The sequence below is a fragment of the Arvicanthis niloticus genome, chromosome 17 (assembly GCF_011762505.2).
Source record: "Arvicanthis niloticus isolate mArvNil1 chromosome 17, mArvNil1.pat.X, whole genome shotgun sequence".
Lineage (NCBI taxonomy): Eukaryota > Metazoa > Chordata > Mammalia > Rodentia > Muridae > Arvicanthis > Arvicanthis niloticus.
This window is the reverse complement of record NC_047674.1, coordinates 16,208,598-16,223,733: the sequence shown is the minus strand read 5'-3', so window position 1 is coordinate 16,223,733 and position 15,136 is coordinate 16,208,598. Positions and strand designations below refer to the sequence as shown.

Sequence of the window (15,136 nt, the reverse complement as noted above, 5' to 3'; positions counted from 1 at the left end):
GCAGCTTTTTTTGTTTGTTTGTTTGTTTGTTTTTGGTTTTTGGTTTTTTGAGACAGGGTTTCTCTGTGTAGCCCTGGAACTCACTCTGTAGACCAGGCTGGCCTCGAACTCAGAAATCCGCCTGCCTCTGCCTCCCAAGTGCTGGGATTAAAGGTGTGTGCCACCACCGCCCGGCTTAGTCTGCAGCTTTCAACTGAGGAGACTTGTCCTTGCAATGACTCTTTTTGCTAATGGGGAGTATTTTCATTCAGGAATTGGGATCAGGATTCCCTGCTTGCTTTTTGAGATTGCTTCCTGGAGCCTCTGATGTGGCCTTGACTCAGAGAAGAGGAAAACACATTCTTCACTGAGTTGCAAGCTAGACCCCTAAGTGATCATTCCCAGAATCAAGTGTGGCTTTCATCTGGGGCTTGGGAAAAGGAGGAACTGACTACTTCCTTCTTCTCTGGGTCTTTGACAGTCCTTGGTCCTACACTGTGTTCATGTGTATCCAGTGTGAACCAATTCTCCCCTCCTCCAGAGGCAAAGCTCAGGGAAAGACAAGCCACACTAGGCCCTGGGGATGTTCTGAAACCGGCGGGGACTTGATCTCTTTCTCACTTTTCCTTCTCTGTGTGTATTTGGGGTGGGGTGGGGTGTCCTGGCCCTGTAAAACTAATAAAGTCAGGAAGATAACTGACTCATGATCCAGGATTTTTTTCTCTGTTCTTGGAATACCCACAGAGAAAAGGAAATGAGAATCTGATATCTTTTTAGGGCCAGGGGAAAGCAGGGGAGCCCTCCTTGGGGTGTGCCTGCTCATTCTGCCTGAACACAACGGGTATAAAGCATAAAGCAATCAGCATGTGTGTCTAATGTGGAATCCTGGAGGGAGAGGGGCTTATGAACAAGAAGCGATTCTTGGTACTGAATCCGAAAGATGAGTAGTACTTACCTTTTAAACAAGATGTCAGTAAGTTGATATGATTATTTGAGTAGGAATGGCCCCCATGGATCTGAAAGCTTAGTCACCAGGGAGTGGCACTATTTTTTAAATTTTTATTTATTTATGTATTTTTATGTGTATGAGTGCTCTGTCTGCATGTATGCCTGAATGCAAGAAGACACCATTAGATCCCATTATTGATGGCTGTGAGCCATCACATGGTTGCTGGGAACTGAAAGGGTAGCCAGTGCTCTTAACCACTGAGCCATCTCTCCAGCCCTGAGTGGCACCATTTTAAGTGATTAGAAGGTGTGGCCTTGTTGGAGGGAAATGAGTCTCTGAGAGTGAGCTTGAGGTTTCAGAATCTCATGCCAAGCTCAGAACCTCTCTTTCTCTCTGCCTGTGGATCAGGATGTAACTCTCAACTACTTGTTCAGAACCATGCCTTCCTGCATGCCTCCATGTTCCCATCATGATGATAATAGACTAAGCCTCTAAAACTGTGAGCCAATCCCAATTAAATGTTTTCATTTATAAGAGTTGTCCTGGTCAAGGTGTCTCTTCAAAGCAATAGAACAGGAACTAAGACAAGTGGCAGGCCCATTTTCCTGCATATCAATATCCCATACCACACCCCAAACCAACTGTCCTCTCAGCGTGCAAGATCAGCATGTGTTCACATGTAAACAGCCTGTGCTTTGTCATAGAAGGAGGGGACCTTCATGACAAGAGGGAGAGATCAAACCTCAGAACACTGCACCGGTGAGATTCCATTTTTTAAAAAGTATTAAAACGTGTAGACTGGCATAAGTGTGCACAGAGATAGCTTCTAAGTTGGACAGAGAAGATCTTCAAAAGGAGAAGCCATAGCTTTGCATTACAAGTGGTGAGGCTGGGACCTGGGACTCGGGACACAGGATGCAGAACTGGTAAATTTTTCCTCCTGTCTCATACTTCCATACAGACAGAAGATTCTATGATAATTACATATAATTTTAATAAACTGAGTCTCACAGTGATGTCCTGTATGGGTCATTCAGTGGTTTTCAAATGCTAATAATTAAATGCTATTATAGCACAAAGGCAGAGTGCACAAGAATATGAACATAGGTCACCTACAAACCATTCAGAGTGTAATGATCAAAGATAATACAACTCACCCCCCCCAAAAAAAAAAGACCAATATGACATTTTGAAATGCATAATACCTAGATCCTGCTGTGACTGTCTGGCCACTGGAATCTTCCAAAGGTGTTACAGAAGGGGCTCGTGGGAGCACTTTGAACTTTCCTAGGTGAGGTGACATTTCTTGATTCACCAAGCCTGGTTAGACTGTGGGAACAACTTACTCGCCGGCTTTTGTTGACTTGTCTCAGCCTGAAGGACAAAGGGTGATGCCAGCTGTATCAATGTAAAATAAATATTAAATTCCAAGTTTTCCTTTCCCAGCCCCGACTCCCAAAATGACGACTCTGAGACTAATTATGTATTATTAAATGCCTAGGCCATAAGCTTTGGCTCATACCCTGACTAGCAACTTCTTTAACCATTTAAACTATTCTATGTCTGCCACTTGGTTAGTTACCTCTCCTCAGTCCTGACCTGCTTCTTCCTTCTCGTCTCCTCAGCTTCTCCCTGAGTTCATCTACTGCTGGTTTACATCCATCTCCTCGAGGCTCTCTTGAATCCCTCTTTTATATTCTCAGTATCACCCAGAGTCTTTTCACTCCCTGCCAGGGTCTCACTTCCTGTTTCCTGCCTCAGCTCATTGGCCATCAATTTTTTTATTGACAGGCGATTCTTATAAATAATTCTCTCTACCGTCAAATTTCTTGTTACTATGATCAAACACCTGAGGAGAAGTATCTTATGGAAGGAAGGGTTTATTTTGGCTTTCATTCCATCAGATTGTGGCACATTTTCATCTGTAGTCAGGAAGTAGAGAGCGGCAACAAGGGGGGCTACACTAGACAGCCCCACGGCCTGCCGTCAGTGGTCCACTCCCTCCAGCAAGGCTTAACCGCCTAAAGGTTCCACAACTTTCCAACCAGTACAACAATCTGAGGACCAGCTATCCAAACACAAGAGCCTGTGGGGGACATTTCACATCAAGCCACAACATTAGAGAAATTTATCTTCGCTACAAATCCCTTCCAAGGTGGAACTCCTTCCTCTGTCCACTCACCTCTTTGTGAGCATGCTGGAGGCCATCATGTCTCTCACAGACAATAAGTAAGCTTGAGTTGAGGAGGGCAAAGCCCCCTTGCTGGCCTTGAGCAGCATGCCCAGAAAGCTTCACAGTTGACAGAAGAGTGCTGTGTGCTTCTTTATAGTTCAGTCTTTATAGAAGTCATGTAGCTGCTTAGATGGGTACTATAACCTTTACTCAGTTGAGGTAACTGAAGCTTCCATAAGAGACACGGTCTGCTTAGGTTTGTGCCACTGGGACCAACTTGTGTTCTTTGCAGCCTACTACCACATATTTAAGCCACAATGTGAACAGTCTGAAGCCTCACACATACACCTTTGGGTGGAGGGATTAAACTTTCAATCCCATGGAAAGATCTACCAATATAGAAACTTCTCATGTCCTCTGACAAAAAAAAAAAAAAAAATTCTCCAGGAAGAATTTACCACACAAATGGAGCCAAGTATGAAAAGAATATGTGAATGCCTATATCTGTCCCAGCATCATCTGCATCAAGGGGACATTAAAGATGGTCCCTCTTGGAATGCATTCTTGGAATGCTTCCTCTAGAAGGTGGTACAGAAGACAGCAGCCACTGGAAAGGAAGACCTAACATACTCTCTGCCCTGTTACATCCTCTTGTTTTCAGCCACTGTTTTCAGATTGCCTGCTTAATTCAGCTGACTCCCACTCTTCTGCAGCTTCTATGGACTGAGAGTTGCTTTGTTATCAAAGAGTGAGAAATCCAGAGAACAGTGAGCAGAACATGTTCCTGGGGATGGATGAATGAAATTCATGTGAGAGCTGTAGCTGGGTCATGGATTCTCATATTAGAGCAGACTCATACATGATGCTGGTTTGGAGCCTTGATGATCAAGGAACATGAGAACACCTCTGGATGTGCCCAACACATAATAGGTGTGTCTAGTTTTATTGGCTGTGAATAGTGCAGGATGTTAGCTGAGGAGCAGAGCCTGCATACTCTTGGGTCCTAAAACCTTGTTATCTATTGTAAGCATTCCCTATAGTGCTGACTCTAATATTACACCATTTAGAAATTGTAATTAACTTGCCTGAACATTTAATCTGCTCCTGTGACAATGCATGTATGTGCAAACATGTGCGGGCACAGGTATGCACACACACACACACACAAACACACACACACACACATCACTTTCTTGCACATCATATGTTTGATTTTTTTTCAAGTGTTCTTGCTTCAGGGGCACAAATAGTCAATCAAAAGAAAGAATAAGCTTTTGGTAGGATAATTCAGCTAGTAAAGGTGTTTCTACCAAACCTAATGACCTGTGTTCGGTCCCTGAGACCCAAGTGCTAAAGGAGAGAACCGATTCCTACAAGTTATTCCTGGACCTTCACATACATGCTGTGGCATACTGGTGTCTCCTCAACAAATAAATGAATGTAATAAAGAATGTCAATTGTTTTTGGAGGCAGCAGGAGGCTTCTCCTGGATATCATGCTAGTATGATAGTGATATTCTAAGACACCTGATCTAAGAGCGAAAGTCTAAAAAAGAGAGCTTTGCTGGGGCTGGGAGATCACAATGGATGAGAGACACTGGGGAGGCAGTGTCCCCCAGCCCAGGCCAGTGGTCCCCACTGCCAGCCTCGTTAGTACCCTGTGATACCCAAGTAAATGCTTTACAAATGTAGGATTCCATTCCCACCTTCTTGTAGGTAAAAAAATCTGGCTGGGGAACCCAGGGTTCCTCCCGCCACGCTGTGTGCAGTCGGCTGGGAACGCCCTGGGTTCCTCCAGCTGGAAGTTAGGCCCGGCTGCTGACTAACTAAATGCCTCTCCACGGTTCCTCACGACGAGGCCCCAACACACGAGGAAGTCCTTGGGTTTCCAAAACTGGTTTATTGGCATGGCAGATGGTGGATGGATCTGGATGTGCTCCCCCTAAAACCCAAGGCAGACCTGAGTTAAATAGGGAGGGGGGGAGGGGCTGGGGAGGAATGCTTAACTGACTCCACCCTCTGGCCTTCAGGTATCTCATTAGTATGTAAATCTCTCTAGGGCCTGGGGCCTGTTCATCACTAGCCCTCCACCTGTGTACATGACTGAAGGGTGAAGGTGGAATGGAGATTAGACCTCGTGACAGGAGCCTGGGTTCAAGGGGTATAGCCGAACCCACACCCCAAGAACCAGGATACACTTCCATGGCCCAACATCTTCTATCTTAAGTTGCACCTTCTTTTGTTGAGAGCTCTAGGGCCATACCATACCAGTGTAGATCTCTAGAGACTGATCTTGAAGCCACACTTCAGGCGCCAGCTAGTCTCCACTCAGAAGAGCTCTTTGAGGCAGCCACTGTGGTCAGGGTGAGGAGAATCCTAGTGCTCTGTCACCATGAGGGTTCTCTCATGATGGGACAGACCTTAGAGGTAACTCTGGTGGCCACAGAGACAACAAACTTGCCTTACTACTTGTCTGTCCATCATATGACAAGTCAATTGAGCAACTCTTTCCATAAGTGCCAAAGTCAGTCCTAAAATGAGAAGAATAAAGCTTCCATATGCTCTTGTAGATTTTGTGGAATCTTATGCTGCTTGTCTGTGTCCCCATCTATCCTAGTCAGCATTAACTATCAACTTGACACAGCCTTGAGTCATCTGAGAAAGGAGTCTCAATTGACAGATTGGCCAGAACGGATCATCCCTAGTATTTATTGTCGTGATAAAAATCTGACTTAAACATATCCAGATGCTGACGGTACCCAAAAGTCAGTCTGCCTGCATTGTCAGAGATAATCAAAACTCACTCTTTCTAAAGCTGAACTCCTTTTTTTTTTTTTTTTTTTTTTTTTTTTTTTTTAAAGACAGGGTTTCCCAGGGTGGCCTGAAACTCGCTATCTATCTCATGCTGGCCTCAAACTTACAGCAATCCTCCTGCTTCAGCCTCCATGAGTACTAGAATTACAGGCCCAAATCACCACATCCAACTTTTTTTTTTACCACGCCCCCACCTCAGTTATATTTGATGATTTATTTTTGTGTGTTGTGTGCATATGAGCTTGCCTGAGACCAATTCTTGAAGGTGGAAGGACAACCTGGGGGAAGGTTTTTTTTCTACCATGCAGGCTCTAAGCACAGAGCTCAGGTTGTCAAGCGTGATAGCAAGACTCACACTTGCTAACCCATGAACACACATATATGCGTGTGCGTGTGCGAATGCATGTATACACACACACACACACTAACACACTCACAAACACCCTTCAGTCAGGAGTGAGGGCCTACAGGCTCTCCATTACAGAATATCTCATATCATCTTCTTGAAAAGGAATGGCCTTTGTAGCAACAGAGACCATTTCAAAGCTTGATACTGCATCTTAAACAACTAGTACATAACACTTTCTAAAAATTTTATTTAGTGTGTGTTTGTGTGTGTGTGTGCATGTATGCGGGTACATGCCTGTGTGTGCACACGTGTGTACACGTTCGAGAGAGTGTAGACTTTCAGAAGTCATTTCTTTCCACCTTTGTCTTTGAAGCAAGGTCTCCATCCCTTCCTCCCTTCTCTCTCTCTCTCTCTCTCTCTCTCTCTCTCTCTCTCTCTCTCTCTCTCTCTCTCTGTCTCTCTCTCTGTGTGTCTGTCTGTCTGTCTCTCTCTCCTTTCTGCCACTGTGCTGCATATAAGAGCTTCTGGCAAATTCTCTGGTCCCTGCCTTTCACCTCACTGTAGGAATCCTGGGATGACAAACCTGTATTCAGCCTGAAGGGTTCAAGCCTCAGTCCTCGGACCTGCATGACAAGTGATTTTTCTTCTTTTTACCTCCCACCCCCACGATGCAGATGCATAATTTTTGATAGACAGTTTCATCAATCACTAATCGATCAACAGTGCCATGTGACAAGGTTTCCATCTGAAGCTGAAGAGGGTTGGGAATGTGAACGCACACAGGCTTTGCAGCGCCCTCCGCCCCCCAGGATGTCTTCAGTTCTCTTCCTTTCCCTGCCTTGCTGGCTACAACGAAATGCAGATGAAACGCAAAGCTGAACTCTAGTGCCCGCCTGAAGGATTTCTTCTGCCCACTCAGACCATGGTGGCCTCTCTTTAGCTCTCCCCCAAATCTCAGAGTCCTAATTCATTTTCCTTGCCTGAATCAACTTCTACTTTGGGCCCACCCTATTTCTTTCATCCTTTTGCTAAGAATGTTTCAGTAAGGAAGTGCTTTGAAATATAATCTGACCTACCCTCCCAGATCAGGCAGTGGGAGCATAAATATAGAACACGTCCTGGGGATAGATATTTTTATAAGCATCAGAAATGTTAATTTGCATTCTTTGGAGACCTCAGAACCACCATCCACTGTGTGGATTTGTGGACTCCACTCCATGCTTTGGACCAACTCCTGCCCCTCTTCATCTGAGCGGGAGGCCTCTTGGCTTTTCACCAGGACAGGATGTTTCTCATTTCCAGACAGATGCAGATCAAAACTCCAACCGCTGGCATGTCAACTATGCCCTCATTTTAAAGTCCCCATTACTATCCAATTGGGACGTGGTGGGCGACATTATTTAGCTTCCTGGCAGCCTCTGTGGAACTGAGAAACTCAAGCCCCTACCCAAGAACTTCAGCAAACACTGGGTTCCTCCTCACTGCACCATCTCTTCCCCCTTTAGAACAAAACATCTTTTCTTCTTTTCTGTCATAGAGGAGTTCTGAGAGCCCTGCATTCTAAAATGAGGGATCAAAAGGGTTGTGGTTTTGTTGCCTTTCTGTCTGTGTGTTTTGATCATTCGCCTTAAAGCGACATCACAGATGAACCAGAATAGCATTAAAAGTGATACTATAGGAAGATGAGAGTGTACAGTTCAGTATTCTAAACCTACCGCAAAAGATACAGGGCACTGGCTTAATTTTCATGCCCCCCTCCAAGAAATATTAACTGTCCTTTTCCAGAGCAGCAGAGCCTCAATTTGACACAGCACCCTAAGACCCCAGGAAAGGGTGGGAATATGGCATAGTGGTGAAGTACTTGCCAAACATGGACAAGGCCTTGAGTTCAATCCCCAGCACCACAAGAAATCAAAGTACACCCCTCCCTCAAATACATAGTATTACATCTGCAGATATCTAAACAAACAAACAAACAAACAAACAAACAAAAACTAAACCCCACTATGTTAAGAAGTTATCATTAGGCACCCAGCATGGTGCTAAGCCTCACAAACAGGCCACAGATACCTTCACCTCTGAAAGAGAAAGAGCCAAAAAGGCAAGTAAGGGGTGGGTGGGGGGCATTAGCACATCTCTAGTGTTGATTTAGAAATCCTGGCTGCTGGTTGCAGCAGATGCCCAAGCAGCATAAATCCAAGCAGCATCTGGCTGGGAAGATGCTTCCCCAGGATGCTCAACAAAAAAGCACCTGATTTAAGCTCTCTTTGGGATAAATGGTTGTCGGTTACAGTTTTGTAACAGAACCATAGATCAACTGGATCTGGAAACCGAGGCTGAGAGGCTGGGGTGGGGGTTGGGGGGGGCGAGGAGGAGATGTAAACATGCATGGATTGTTCTATCTGGCTCACTGAATCTGGAGCCTGTATTGCTCAGATGAGCTCTGGACAGTTGTTCTGAGAGCTTTGGCAACATTGGATTATTAAAAATTTATTTTTAAAGCATTAATAAGAAAACAAGTTGCTTTGGGGCCTAGTGAGGGCCCACCTGGTTTTGTTAATACCACATCTGGAGAGCTCAGAGCTACCCAAGCTCCAAACTTTAGCCATAGGCTGTTGCTTCCTAACTAAGCAGCATTATTCAGTGACTTTAAAGTTAAGTTTCCAAGAGTCTACTGGGAATCTCAGCTCGATTTTAGATTCCTTGTGGTCAGCTGATGGGTCAGCTGTGGACCAACTGACAGGGTTGCTTTCCTGAAAATGAGACGTCTCCAACACGAAGGGGAAGTGCCAGCTGTCTCTCAAGGTTTAACTCACGATTCTTCCACTCATTTCTGCCACCCTCGGCTTTCTCAGGCTATGGGCCAGGAAAGCACAGACTCCGAAGATGGAGAGGCAGATTCTCGCCCCTCCCAGAGAGAAAGCTCCTAAGTCACCTGGTGCAGGAAGCAGCTAAACACAGCACTCACTGCTGTTATTGGTCTCACGGGACTTCCTCCTGAAGTGAATATCGTTACTTTAATAACTATTTAATGGCTGAGGAGATGGTTCCCTGGGTAAAGTGCTTGCTGGGAAAGCAGGAGGACCTAAGTTTGGATCCTCACTATCCTCATAAAAGCTGACATGCCTCTGTAACCCCAGCGCCAAGGTTGGGGCAGAGACAGGAAGAGCACAAGGACTCACTGGCCAATCAGTGGGGTGGAAGTGGTGGGCTTCATCTTCAATATGAGACCTTGTCTCAAAAGATCTAGGTGCAGAGTAATAGAGGAAGACTCTAGATATTACCCTCAGGCTTCTACATGCACATACAAACATGGGTACATGCATGTGGATATATGTGAACACACACGCACCCCACATCCCCACACACACATACATACATGGGTACATGCAGCTATGCTTATATGTGAACACACACACACATCCCCCAAACACACATACATACACCACTTACACACTCACACATCACATCTCCCTATACACATAAACCACACCACACACACCACATCCACACACCACACACACCACATTCCCCCCACATACATACAACATACACACACAGGTACATGCACCTGTGAGTACATGTGAGCACACACACACACATACCTATACCACACACACACACACCATATCCCCTAACACACATACATACACCACATACACACACCATATCCTCTCCCTCTGTATCACACACACCACCTCTACACCACACACACTCACATACACACACTCACCATACACACACCACACCACACATACACACACACTCATACACACATATTACATCACCCCCACATACACCATACACAGACATACACATCACACACACACCACTCATACACATACCATACACACACACACACACACATACACACACATACTACATCCCCAGACACACCACCTACACACCACACACACTCACACACACACCATACACACACTCATAAACACATACCACACCCCCCACATATACCATACACAGATATACACACCATATATACACACATACAACACCCCCCCACACACGAGAGAACTTATGTTTATATAGCTAGAGAGCTATATAAATAAAGTGTAAGTTTAGGTGACTTATAAAGAATCAGTGCTCATGGAATGCTGAAGGCCAGAAGAGCCAAAATCAAGCTCCAGCAGATCTGATGTCTGAAACCCCTGCCTCCGGCTTCACAGAAAGTCTCCACGTGGAGAAGGAAATAGGAGATCCCTCTGCTATCTCTTATGAAAGATACAGACCCAAACCCGGAGGGCTCCATACTTCCAATCCAACAGCTTCTGAAAGGCCTACCACCAGCACCACTGCACTGCAGATATAGGAGAATCAGTCAAACCACAGGCTGTGCTGAGTGGGCAGAATTTACCCTGCATTAGCCCATTATTATACACGGCTCATGAGGCAACAGCTTCTTACCTGCTTCGGCTAAGGCGACTGTCCCAGGGAGTGTTACTCTCCATTTGGCATAAATTCATGTGTCTGTAAATTTGCCCTTAGCTGACATGAGATAATTCAGAGTCTATATTTATCCTCCGTGATATGAATATTCATAATTTTACTGTAGACATTTCAACGCACTTAATTACAGGCTGTGGCCCCAGGCCCCACCAGGTTTTTTTTTTTTTTTTTTTTTTTTTATATAACACATGGTATGTGCAACGAATATCTTTTTTAAACCTTAAAAACTCAAACATCTTAAACACAGATGCCTTAAGGTTTTCAGCTCAGGAGTCTTGTATAAATTTATCGACTATATATAAACTATAAATAATATTTGAAATATATATCTTTAAAAATCTCTAGAAACATCTTCAATGCCAATCCCCACTTTGCCTGGTGCTTAAAAATATACAGCCATCAATTCAATCCTATCCTCTCTCCAAAGCTCTAATGGAATTCATTGGGTCATCAAAAAGGAGACATGACACAGAAGCAGAATTAGGTGGGAAGAAGGGGGGAATCAAAAGAATGGGTGGGGGACAGGGTATTTGATCAAAATACATTACATGTATATGTGTATGTATGCATTGAAAATTAGTGAAACTATCTATAAGTAATACCTGGTAATTTTTAAAATGAAAGAAAAATGTGTGGAACTTAGTTTCCCATGGAAACTAGACCCATGAACTCACTTCTTTTTTTCTTTTTCTTTTTTTTATTAATCATTCCATTCTTTTACATCTCAAATAATATCCCACTTCCTGGTTACGCCTCCACAAGCCCCCAACACACCACCTCCCTCTCCTCCTTCCCCTTTGCTTCTATGAGGTTGCTCTCCCATCCATTCACCCTCTCCCACTCCACCCCTTCAGCATCCCCCTATGCTGGGGCATCAACCCTCCACAGAATCAAAGGCCTCCCCTCCCATTGATGTCAGACAAAGCCATCCTCTGCTACATATGTATCTGGAGCTATGGATCCCTCCCTGTACACTCTTTGGTTGGTGGTCTAGTCTTTGGGAGCACTGAGTGGTCCAGCCAGTTGATGTTGTTCTTTCTATGGGGTTGAACTCCTCAGCTCCTCCAGTCCTCCTGCCAGCTCCCCGACAGGGTCCCTGAGCTCAGTCTGATGGTTGACTCCAAGCATCCACATCTGCACTCGTCAGTTGCTGGCTGAACCTCCCAAGTAGTAGCCATACCAGGTTCCAGTCAGCAAATGCCATGAACGCACTTCTAGTGAGTATAACACAATAGAAGTGGTCTGTCACTTAAGAGATTGGGTTATAGCATCCTTTACCGTGGGTGATGCTCCCTTCTGCCCTGGGAGAAGACTGCTAAGACGTGATAAGCTGCCCAGCTGAGGTCATGAAAGGAACCTTCTATCAGTGGGGAATGGAGGCCCCCGGTCAACAGCCCTCAAGGACCTCAGGCTTATCCATGACCATGTAAGCGAGTTTGGAAGTGGATCCATCATCCTCAGCTGAGAATCTAAAGAAATTTCTAGCCCAGGGCTGGAAGCCTCCTGAGATAATAGATAATAGCTGTTTGTTGTTTTAAGGTACTAAATTTGGGGTATTCATTGATTAATTAATTCACATGTGTTCATGTATACAAATGCATATTTGTGTTTGAATCCATCTGCACGTGTGTGTGTGTGTGTGTGTGTGTGTGTGTGTGTGTGTGTGTGTATTGAGGCCAGAGGTCAGCTTTCTATACTATTCTTAAGGAGGAGTCCACCTTGTTTTTAAAGTGTCTCCCACTGTCCTGCCACTCAGCATACTCTAGGCTCATCGGTGAGCCCCAGGAATCTTCCTGTCTCTGCCTCCCAGATCTGGAATTACAAGTATACACCACTATGTCCAGGATTTTTCCATCAGGTCTACGTCTCAGAGTTAGGGAGGCCCTGCTCCTGAGGCAGGCTCTGTAGTAAATGGGCACCAGTTCTCAGTGCTTGTTTGGGTTTTTTGTTTTGTTGTTGTTTGTTTGTTTGTTTGCTTTTACCATAGTCCCCAACCTTTTTCTTTCTTTTTTTTTTTGTTTTTTGTTTTTGTTTGTTTGTTTGTTTTCGAGACAGGGTTTCTCTGTGTAGTCCTGGCTATCCTGGAACTCACTCTGTAGACCAGGCTGGCCTCGAACTCAGAAATCCGCCTGCCTCTGCCTCCCAAGTGCTGGGATTAAAGGCATGTGCCACCACTGCCCGGCAACCTTTTTCTCTCAACACCTTTCCAAGTAAAACCTTCTTTTGTTTCAGATTTCTTTGCTATTTACCTTCCTTTTGGTGAGGGAGGAGCCAAGTGGGTCTATTTAGTGTTGTTCAGCCACTGAACACAGACTGACTCAAGAACGATGGCCATCGAGCCGAGGATGGAGTAGGAGACAGGGAAACTCTTATGGAGACATGAACAGCTAAGCCAAGAGGGTTTGGGCTCAGTATTAACAAATAACTTGCAGTGCTTCAGTATGTCCAAAGCTCAAAGAGGCAGCCTGGACTCCTCCCTCCCCTTCTCTCCAAGTGAATACCAGGACTCCCAACTGTAGCCTCTAACACATCCCTCCCCTCCATCCTCAAATAGTCAACTCAACATGTCCTCCCATTTCCTCTATTTGCCCTCATGAATACATTCTAAACTCTGAGCATTAGGAGTAAGCGGAAGGGGGAAAGTTCAGAGTTCATCTTTCCCCAGTATCTTAAATGAATCGTTACACCTATGGTTAGTTTTAACTGTCAACTTGATAGAACCTACAATCACTTGAAAAGAGAACCTCAAGGAGGGAGTAATTGTCTAGATCAGATTTGCCTATTGGTGTGTCCATGAGAGGTTGTCTTGATTCTATTCGTTGATGTGGGACGATCCAGCCCACTGTGGGTGGCACCATTCCCTAGGCCTGGGTTCTGAGTTGTATAAAAATAAAAAAAGAGCCGGGCAGTGGTGGTGCACACCTTTAATTCCAGCACTTGGGAGGCAGAGGCAGGTGGATTTCTGAGTTCGAGGCCAGCCTGGTCTACAGAGTGAGTTCCAGGATATCCAGGGCTATAAAGAGAAGCCCTGTCTTGAAAAACAAACAAACAAACAAAAGAATAAAAAAGAGAACCTAGAAGTAAGCATCTTCTGCTCATAATTGTGTATGTGACTATCTGACTCAAGTTCCTGCCTTGATATCCTCTCAATGATGGATGATAATTTTGGAATGTAAGCCAAATAAATCATTTCCTTCTGATTTAAAAAGATTTGTTTGTTTTTAATTTATGGGTCTGAGTATTTTTGTCTGTATATATTACAAATGTGCACCATGTGAATGTCTTATGCTCACAGACTTTCAGATTCTCTGGAAATGGAGTTCCGGATAGCTGGGAGCCACTATGTGAGTGCTGGGAACTGAACTCAGGTCCTCTGCAAGTGCAACAAATATACTCAATCACTGAGCTGTCTCTCCATCCTCAACTCTTAATCTCTTAAAGTCACTTTTGCTGGGATACTGTATCATAGTGATGTGACAGAAAACAGGACATCTTCCAAACACACACACACACACTCACACAGACACACACACACAGGTACACACATATACACACAGACACACACACAGGCCACACACAGGTACACATATACATATACACACAGACACACACACCCCACACACATACACACATATACCTACACATATACCCACATATACACATATACATACACGGATACACATACACATATATGGACACACACATGTGTATACACACATACACACACATAAATACACACAGACACAAGAACCAATGATTCAGAGTGAGAGTTCTACTCCTATTTAGCTCCTTCAATAAGGTAACATAGGGGAAAAAATAACCAAAAATGCTCTTAGTTTTAAGAGAATAAAGAAAGCTCCCCTCATTCTGGGGTGGTGAGCATGAACCATATACTCTTTCCAGAAAGTGACTTACCCATAAGTTCAGAAAGAATTACCCTGAATCCAGCTTGCAGGGGTACTGGGCCTTCACCAGAGATCTTCATACATATTTCAGATGCTCAGCTTACAGCATTAAGCTTGCTTACAGCTGGTGAATGCAACTCTATAGACACCCAGCAGAGAGATGTATGGGGGAGGGGGGAGGTTCAACTAATTAGAACATAACCACCCCATACATGCTACACAGCTAGAACATAACCATCCCATACATGCTACAGACTTAGAACATAACCATCCCATACATGTTACAGACCTAAAACATAACTATCCCATACATGTTATACTCCTAGAAAAACATGAAAGTTTTTAGGGCCATGAGAGAACATTTATGATATAGTATGAAGTATGATCTATTAATGTGTATTTTTTTCATCCTAATTGTATGTGTGGCTCATAGTTTCTACAGAACTGGAATTATTTTTATATTCATCTAAGGATTACCATTTTCAGTGAAAACCAGGAAGAAAT

The 15,136-nt window shown here is 44.4% G+C and overlaps 1 long non-coding RNA gene across 3 annotated transcripts in view; it reads right to left on the bottom strand.

Moving 5' to 3' along the window:
• Nucleotides 1–15,136, bottom strand: part of LOC143434815 (uncharacterized) — a 40,758-nt gene that overhangs the window by 9,264 nt on the left and 16,358 nt on the right. For 2 of the 3 annotated variants that reach the window (XR_013104596.1, XR_013104594.1), the window contains exon 4: nucleotides 2,134–2,302. This is a non-coding gene — a long non-coding RNA (uncharacterized LOC143434815). Of the gene's footprint in view, nucleotides 1–2,133; nucleotides 2,327–15,136 lie in introns of all 3 variants that reach the window. The other variant, XR_013104595.1, reaches the window with a different exon arrangement.